This window comes from Oncorhynchus clarkii, unplaced genomic scaffold, assembly GCF_045791955.1.
Source record: "Oncorhynchus clarkii lewisi isolate Uvic-CL-2024 unplaced genomic scaffold, UVic_Ocla_1.0 unplaced_contig_6584_pilon_pilon, whole genome shotgun sequence".
Classification (NCBI taxonomy): domain Eukaryota; kingdom Metazoa; phylum Chordata; class Actinopteri; order Salmoniformes; family Salmonidae; genus Oncorhynchus; species Oncorhynchus clarkii.
In genome coordinates, this window is record NW_027260506.1 from 1 (window position 1) to 8,313 (window position 8,313).

Genomic DNA, 8,313 nt, shown 5'->3' on the forward strand with positions numbered 1-8,313 from the left:
GCTCACAAGTAAAGCACAAAACACTCACATGATGTTCAATCGTTCCAAGCACCATCCAGCCCTTAAATAAACAAATTCCTCAGGCTCTGCATTGGCGGGGAATCGACCCCGGGTCAACTGCTTGGAAGGCAGCTATGCTCACCACTATACCACCAATGCTATGTGCAGCTCAGTAGCAACATTGAGACATCGACTCATAATTTGACCGTCATTTTGGTGGAAAGTGATAATTCATTGACCAGACAGATCGTTGGTTTAGGTGTATGATTATGGCTTAGGTTGCGAGAGGTCCCTGGTTAAAAAATCTATCATTTTAATCACTACAGGTTACCTTCAGATTAGTCCCGTGACACTTGTGGGGAACGTAGGGCAAAACGGAGAACATTGCGACAAGTGGGGTCACATTAGTTTGTAGCTCAAGATTTTGGATTCTACAAACAGAACTTGGCACATAGACGGTTCTGACTTCAGACGAGTCTCCTGACACTTGTGGGGGATGCATGGACACGTCAATCGATAATTTCTCTGTCATTGCTGCAGAAAGCAAAAAAATAACTTTTCGCATAAGGCTCGTTGGTCTAGGGGTATGATTCTCGCTTAGGGTGCGAGAGGTCCCGGGTTCAAATCCCGGATGAGCCCTTTTGCAGATCCTTGAACAATCTCAGACAGGCAGATCTTGGGCCACTGGTCGGAATGCCGACTATCACCTCTTGGGCGCAGGACAAGGTGGCTGAATGGTTTTGGCGATGGGACTGCAAATCTATTTTGATATGCACTTGTTGGTTCAACGTCGCACAACATTTATTATTTTAGATAACCTGCAGAATGTAGGAGCAATTCTGACTTCCAAGTACAACGATAATGATTCAAATGTAATACACTTGAAATGACATCCAGCCCTAAAACAAATGAATTCCTCAGGCTCTGCATTGGCCGGGAATCGAACCCAGGTCAACTGCTTGGAAGGCAGCTATGCTCACCACTATACCACCAATGCTATGTGCAGCTCAGTAGCAACATTGAGACATCGACTCATAATTTGACCGTCATTTTGGTGGAAAGTGATAATTCATTGACCAGACAGATCGTTGGTTTAGGTGTATGATTATGGCTTAGGTTGCGAGAGGTCCCTGGTTAAAAAATCTATCATTTTAATCACTACAGGTTACCTTCAGATTAGTCCCGTGACACTTGTGGGGAACGTAGGGCAAAACGGAGAACATTGCGACAAGTGGGGTCACATTAGTTTGTAGCTCAAGATTTTGGATTCTACAAACAGAACTTGGCACATAGACGGTTCTGACTTCAGACGAGTCTCCTGACACTTGTGGGGGATGTAGAGAAAAATTGAGAATACCACCGTGTTCGTGAGGGTCTCCTCATTCCAGAGAGTGGTCATACGAATTTGTAGGTCAAACGGTTCGGAAGCTAGAGATGTTTTTGTGAGAAGACCGATTATAGGTATTGTCTCATGGTTTGACAAAAACCGATCTAGGTCCACCATCTTTCACTGCAGATATGGAGGGGTAACATAAGCAGTTGTGGAGGATTGAGACGGATACGCTGAGTCTTAATCTCTCTAGTTGAAAACGGATCTATTTGAATGGGTATTTTCAACATTAATTGACTTTGATTCACGTACCTTTGCGTCATTTGACTCAAAATAAATGAGTTCCATTCTTTTGAAGTCTTATTTTTTCATTTGCTCTTTAAAAAATGAATTGATCTCATTTTGCACTTTATTAATTTGTAAAAACTCGTCATCATTTTGCTGTCGCGACTGAAGAAGACAGAATGTGAAAGAAACAGCAGATGAACTACAGAAGATTTGAACTGAAGCATGGTCAAGAGTTTGGAAGACTGTTATGCTCACAAGTAAAGCACAAAACACTCACATGATGTTCAATCGTTCCAAGCACCATGGACACGTCAATCGATATCTTCACTGTCATTGCTGCAGAAAGCAAAAAAATAACTTTTGGCATAAGGCTCGTTGGTCTAGGGGTATGATTCTCGCTTAGGGTGCGAGAGGTCCCGGGTTCAAATCCCGGATGAGCCCTTTTGCAGATCCTTGAACAATCTCAGACAGGCAGATCTTGGGCCACTGGTCGGAATGCCGACTATCACCTCTTGGGCGCAGGACAAGGTGGCTGAATGGTTTTGGCGATGGGACTGCAAATCTATTTTGATATGCACTTGTTGGTTCAACGTCACACAACATTTATTATTTTAGATAACTTGCAGAATGTAGGAGCAATTCTGACTTCCAATTACAACGATAATGATTCCAATGTAATACACTTGAAATGACATCCAGCCCCTAAAACAAACGAGTTCCTCAGGCTCTGCATTGGCCGGGAATCGAACCCGGGTCAACTGCTTGGAAGGCAGCTATGCTCACCACTATACCACCAATGCTATGTGCAGCTCAGTAGCAACATTGAGACATCGACTCATAATTTGACCGTCATTTTGGTGGAAAGTGATAATTCATTGACCAGACAGATCGTTGGTTTAGGTGTATGATTATGGCTTAGGTTGCGAGAGGTCCCTGGTTAAAAAATCTATCATTTTAATCACTACAGGTTACCTTCAGATTAGTCCCGTGACACTTGTGGGGAACGTAGGGCAAAACGGAGAACATTGTGACAAGTGGGGTCACATTAGTTTGTAGCTCAAGATTTTGGATTCTACAAACAGAACTTGGCACATAGACGGTTCTGACTTCAGACGAGTCTCCTGACACTTGTGGGGGATGTAGAGAAAAATTGAGAATACCACCGTGTTCGTGAGGGTCTCCTCATTCCAGAGAGTGGTCATACGAATTTGTAGGTCAAACGGTTCGGAAGCTAGAGATGTTTTTGTGAGAAGACCGATTATAGGTATTGTCTCATGGTTTGACAAAAACCGATCTAGGTCCACCATCTTTCACTGCAGATATGGAGGGGTAACATAAGCAGTTGTGGAGGATTGAGACGGATACGCTGAGTCTTAATCTCTCTAGTTGAAAACGGATCTATTTGAATGGGTATTTTCAACATTAATTGACTTTGATTCACGTACCTTTGCGTCATTTGACTCAAAATAAATGAGTTCCATTCTTTTGAAGTCTTATTTTTTCATTTGCTCTTTAAAAAATGAATTGATCTCATTTTGCACTTTATTAATTTGTAAAAACTCGTCATCATTTTGCTGTCGCGACTGAAGAAGACAGAATGTGAAAGACACAGCAGATGAACTACAGAAGATTTGAACTGAAGCATGGTCAAGAGTTTGGAAGACTGTTATGCTCACAAGTAAAGCACAAAACACTCACATGATGTTCAATCGTTCCAAGCACCATGGACACGTCAATCGATATCTTCACTGTCATTGCTGCAGAAAGCAAAAAAATAACTTTTGGCATAAGGCTCGTTGGTCTAGGGGTATGATTCTCGCTTAGGGTGCGAGAGGTCCCGGGTTCAAATCCCGGATGAGCCCTTTTGCAGATCCTTGAACAATCTCAGACAGGCAGATCTTGGGCCACTGGTCGGAATGCCGACTATCACCTCTTGGGCGCAGGACAAGGTGGCTGAATGGTTTTGGCGATGGGACTGCAAATCTATTTTGATATGCACTTGTTGGTTCAACGTCACACAACATTTATTATTTTAGATAACTTGCAGAATGTAGGAGCAATTCTGACTTCCAAGTACAACGATAATGATTCCAATGTAATACACTTGAAATGACATCCAGCCCCTAAAACAAATGAATTCCTCAGGCTCTGCATTGGCCGGGAATCGAACCCGGGTCAACTGCTTGGAAGGCAGCTATGCTCACCACTATACCACCAATGCTATGTGCAGCTCAGTAGCAACATTGAGACATCGACTCATAATTTGACCGTCATTTTGGTGGAAAGTGATAATTCATTGACCAGACAGATCGTTGGTTTAGGTGTATGATTATGGCTTAGGTTGCGAGAGGTCCCTGGTTAAAAAATCTATCATTTTAATCACTACAGGTTACCTTCAGATTAGTCCCGTGACACTTGTGGGGAACGTAGGGCAAAACGGAGAACATTGCGACAAGTGGGGTCACATTAGTTTGTAGCTCAAGATTTTGGATTCTACAAACAGAACTTGGCACATAGACGGTTCTGACTTCAGACGAGTCTCCTGACACTTGTGGGGGATGTAGAGAAAAATTGAGAATACCACCGTGTTCGTGAGGGTCTCCTCATTCCAGAGAGTGGTCATACGAATTTGTAGGTCAAACGGTTCGGAAGCTAGAGATGTTTTTGTGAGAAGACCGATTATAGGTATTGTCTCATGGTTTGACAAAAACCGATCTAGGTCCACCATCTTTCACTGCAGATATGGAGGGGTAACATAAGCAGTTGTGGAGGATTGAGACGGATACGCTGAGTCTTAATCTCTCTAGTTGAAAACGGATCTATTTGAATGGGTATTTTCAACATTAATTGACTTTGATTCACGTACCTTTGCGTCATTTGACTCAAAATAAATGAGTTCCATTCTTTTGAAGTCTTATTTTTTCATTTGCTCTTTAAAAAATGAATTGATCTCATTTTGCACTTTATTAATTTGTAAAAACTCGTCATCATTTTGCTGTCGCGACTGAAGAAGACAGAATGTGAAAGACACAGCAGATGAACTACAGAAGATTTGAACTGAAGCATGGTCAAGAGTTTGGAAGACTGTTATGCTCACAAGTAAAGCACAAAACACTCACATGATGTTCAATCGTTCCAAGCACCATGGACACGTCAATCGATATCTTCACTGTCATTGCTGCAGAAAGCAAAAAAATAACTTTTGGCATAAGGCTCGTTGGTCTAGGGGTATGATTCTCGCTTAGGGTGCGAGAGGTCCCGGGTTCAAATCCCGGATGAGCCCTTTTGCAGATCCTTGAACAATCTCAGACAGGCAGATCTTGGGCCACTGGTCGGAATGCCGACTATCACCTCTTGGGCGCAGGACAAGGTGGCTGAATGGTTTTGGCGATGGGACTGCAAATCTATTTTGATATGCACTTGTTGGTTCAACGTCGCACAACATTTATTATTTTAGATAACCTGCAGAATGTAGGAGCAATTCTGACTTCCAAGTACAACGATAATGATTCAAATGTAATACACTTGAAATGACATCCAGCCCCTAAAACAAACGAATTCCTCAGGCTCTGCATTGGCCGGGAATCGAACCCGGGTCAACTGCTTGGAAGGCAGCTATGCTCACCACTATACCACCAATGCTATGTGCAGCTCAGTAGCAACATTGAGACATCGACTCATAATTTGACCGTCATTTTGGTGGAAAGTGATAATTCATTGACCAGACAGATCGTTGGTTTAGGTGTATGATTATGGCTTAGGTTGCGAGAGGTCCCTGGTTAAAAAATCTATCATTTTAATCACTACAGGTTACCTTCAGATTAGTCCCGTGACACTTGTGGGGAACGTAGGGCAAAACGGAGAACATTGCGACAAGTGGGGTCACATTAGTTTGTAGCTCAAGATTTTGGATTCTACAAACAGAACTTGGCACATAGACGGTTCTGACTTCAGACGAGTCTCCTGACACTTGTGGGGGATGTAGAGAAAAATTGAGAATACCACCGTGTTCGTGAGGGTCTCCTCATTCCAGAGAGTGGTCATACGAATTTGTAGGTCAAACGGTTCGGAAGCTAGAGATGTTTTTGTGAGAAGACCGATTATAGGTATTGTCTCATGGTTTGACAAAAACCGATCTAGGTCCACCATCTTTCACTGCAGATATGGAGGGGTAACATAAGCAGTTGTGGAGGATTGAGACGGATACGCTGAGTCTTAATCTCTCTAGTTGAAAACGGATCTATTTGAATGGGTATTTTCAACATTAATTGACTTTGATTCACGTACCTTTGCGTCATTTGACTCAAAATAAATGAGTTCCATTCTTTTGAAGTCTTATTTTTTCATTTGCTCTTTAAAAAATGAATTGATCTCATTTTGCACTTTATTAATTTGTAAAAACTCGTCATCATTTTGCTGTCGCGACTGAAGAAGACAGAATGTGAAAGACACAGCAGATGAACTACAGAAGATTTGAACTGAAGCATGGTCAAGAGTTTGGAAGACTGTTATGCTCACAAGTAAAGCACAAAACACTCACATGATGTTCAATCGTTCCAAGCACCATGGACACGTCAATCGATATCTTCACTGTCATTGCTGCAGAAAGCAAAAAAATAAATTTTGGCATAAGGCTCGTTGGTCTAGGGGTATGATTCTCGCTTAGGGTGCGAGAGGTCCCGGGTTCAAATCCCGGATGAGCCCTTTTGCAGATCCTTGAACAATCTCAGACAGGCAGATCTTGGGCCACTAGTCGGAACGCCGACTATCACCTCTTGGGCGCAGGACAAGGTGGCTGAATGGTTTTGGCGATGGGACTGCAAATCTATTTTGATATGCACTTGTTGGTTCAACGTCGCACAACATTTATTATTTTAGATAACCTGCAGAATGTAGGAGCAATTCTGACTTCCAAGTACAACGATAATGATTCAAATGTAATACACTTGAAATGACATCCAGCCCCTAAAACAAACAAACTCCTCAGGCTCTGCATTGGCCAGGAATCGAACCCGAGTCAACTGCTTGGAAGGCAGCTATGCTCACCACTATACCACCAATGCTATGTGCAGCTCAGTAGCAACATTGAGACATCGACTCATAATTTGACCGTCATTTTGGTATAAAGTGATAATTCATTGACCAGACAGATCGTTGGTTTAGGTGTATGATTATGGCTTAGGTTGCGAGAGGTCCCTGGTTAAAAAATCTATCATTTTAATCACTACAGGTTACCTTCAGATTAGTCCCGTGACACTTGTGGGGAACGTAGGGCAAAACGGAGAACATTGCGACAAGTGGGGTCACATTAGTTTGTAGCTCAAGATTTTGGATTCTACAAACAGAACTTGGCACATAGACGGTTCTGACTTCAGACGAGTCTCCTGACACTTGTGGGGGATGTAGAGAAAAATTGAGAATACCACCGTGTTCGTGAGGGTCTCCTCATTCCAGAGAGTGGTCATACGAATTTGTAGGTCAAACGGTTTGGAAGCTAGAGATGTTTTTGTGAGAAGACCGATTATAGGTATTGTCTCATGGTTTGACAAAAACCGATCTAGGTCCACCATCTTTCACTGCAGATATGGAGGGGTAACATAAGCAGTTGTGGAGGATTGAGACGGATACGCTGAGTCTTAATCTCTCTAGTTGAAAACGGATCTATTTGAATGGGTATTTTCAACATTAATTGACTTTGATTCACGTACCTTTGCGTCATTTGACTCAAAATAAATGAGTTCCATTCTTTTGAAGTCTTATTTTTTCATTTGCTCTTTAAAAAATGAATTGATCTCATTTTGCACTTTATTAATTTGTAAAAACTCGTCATCATTTTGCTGTCGCGACTGAAGAAGACAGAATGTGAAAGACACAGCAGATGAACTACAGAAGATTTGAACTGAAGCATGGTCAAGAGTTTGGAAGACTGTTATGCTCACAAGTAAAGCACAAAACACTCACATGATGTTCAATCGTTCCAAGCACCATGGACACGTCAATCGATATCTTCACTGTCATTGCTGCAGAAAGCAAAAAAATAACTTTTGGCATAAGGCTCGTTGGTCTAGGGGTATGATTCTCGCTTAGGGTGCGAGAGGTCCCGGGTTCAAATCCCGGATGAGCCCTTTTGCAGATCCTTGAACAATCTCAGACAGGCAGATCTTGGGCCACTGGTCGGAATGCCGACTATCACCTCTTGGGCGCAGGACAAGGTGGCTGAATGGTTTTGGCGATGGGACTGCAAATCTATTTTGATATGCACTTGTTGGTTCAACGTCGCACAACATTTATTATTTTAGATAACCTGCAGAATGTAGGAGCAATTCTGACTTCCAAGTACAACGATAATGATTCAAATGTAATACACTTGAAATGACATCCAGCCCCTAAAACAAATGAATTCCTCAGGCTCTGCATTGGCCGGGAATCGAACCCGGGTCAACTGCTTGGAAGGCAGCTATGCTCACCACTATACCACCAATGCTATGTGCAGCTCAGTAGCAACATTGAGACATTCATTGACCAGACAGATCGTTGGTTTAGGTGTATGATTATGGCTTAGGTTGCGAGAGGTCCCTGGTTAAAAAATCTATCATTTTAATCACTACAGGTTACCTTCAGATTAGTCCCGTGACACTTGTGGGGAACGTAGGGCAAAACGGAGAACATTGCGACAAGTGGGGTCACATTAGTTT

General features: G+C 42.5%; 13 non-coding genes across 13 annotated transcripts; 6 read left to right on the forward strand and 7 right to left on the reverse strand.

Moving 5' to 3' along the window:
- Positions 1–87: 87 nt before the first annotated feature.
- Positions 88–159, reverse strand: trnag-ucc (transfer RNA glycine (anticodon UCC)). Its single transcript has one exon. It is a non-coding gene; the product is annotated as a tRNA-Gly (tRNA).
- A 408-nt stretch (positions 160–567) lies between these two features.
- Positions 568–639, forward strand: trnap-agg (transfer RNA proline (anticodon AGG)). Its single transcript has one exon. It is a non-coding gene; the product is annotated as a tRNA-Pro (tRNA).
- Positions 640–925: 286 nt separating this feature from the next.
- trnag-ucc (transfer RNA glycine (anticodon UCC)) lies at positions 926–997 on the reverse strand. Its single transcript has one exon. It is a non-coding gene; the product is annotated as a tRNA-Gly (tRNA).
- Positions 998–1,987: 990 nt separating this feature from the next.
- Positions 1,988–2,059, forward strand: trnap-agg (transfer RNA proline (anticodon AGG)). The gene has a single exon. It is a non-coding gene; the product is annotated as a tRNA-Pro (tRNA).
- Positions 2,060–2,346: 287 nt separating this feature from the next.
- Positions 2,347–2,418, reverse strand: trnag-ucc (transfer RNA glycine (anticodon UCC)). Its single transcript has one exon. It is a non-coding gene; the product is annotated as a tRNA-Gly (tRNA).
- A 990-nt stretch (positions 2,419–3,408) lies between these two features.
- Positions 3,409–3,480, forward strand: trnap-agg (transfer RNA proline (anticodon AGG)). The gene has a single exon. It is a non-coding gene; the product is annotated as a tRNA-Pro (tRNA).
- Positions 3,481–3,767: 287 nt separating this feature from the next.
- trnag-ucc (transfer RNA glycine (anticodon UCC)) lies at positions 3,768–3,839 on the reverse strand. The gene has a single exon. It is a non-coding gene; the product is annotated as a tRNA-Gly (tRNA).
- Positions 3,840–4,829: 990 nt separating this feature from the next.
- On the forward strand, positions 4,830–4,901 carry trnap-agg (transfer RNA proline (anticodon AGG)). The gene has a single exon. It is a non-coding gene; the product is annotated as a tRNA-Pro (tRNA).
- A 287-nt stretch (positions 4,902–5,188) lies between these two features.
- trnag-ucc (transfer RNA glycine (anticodon UCC)) lies at positions 5,189–5,260 on the reverse strand. The gene has a single exon. It is a non-coding gene; the product is annotated as a tRNA-Gly (tRNA).
- Positions 5,261–6,250: 990 nt separating this feature from the next.
- trnap-agg (transfer RNA proline (anticodon AGG)) lies at positions 6,251–6,322 on the forward strand. Its single transcript has one exon. It is a non-coding gene; the product is annotated as a tRNA-Pro (tRNA).
- A 287-nt stretch (positions 6,323–6,609) lies between these two features.
- On the reverse strand, positions 6,610–6,681 carry trnag-ucc (transfer RNA glycine (anticodon UCC)). The gene has a single exon. It is a non-coding gene; the product is annotated as a tRNA-Gly (tRNA).
- Positions 6,682–7,671: 990 nt separating this feature from the next.
- trnap-agg (transfer RNA proline (anticodon AGG)) lies at positions 7,672–7,743 on the forward strand. The gene has a single exon. It is a non-coding gene; the product is annotated as a tRNA-Pro (tRNA).
- Positions 7,744–8,030: 287 nt separating this feature from the next.
- On the reverse strand, positions 8,031–8,102 carry trnag-ucc (transfer RNA glycine (anticodon UCC)). The gene has a single exon. It is a non-coding gene; the product is annotated as a tRNA-Gly (tRNA).
- Between the last annotated feature and the right edge of the window lie 211 nt (positions 8,103–8,313).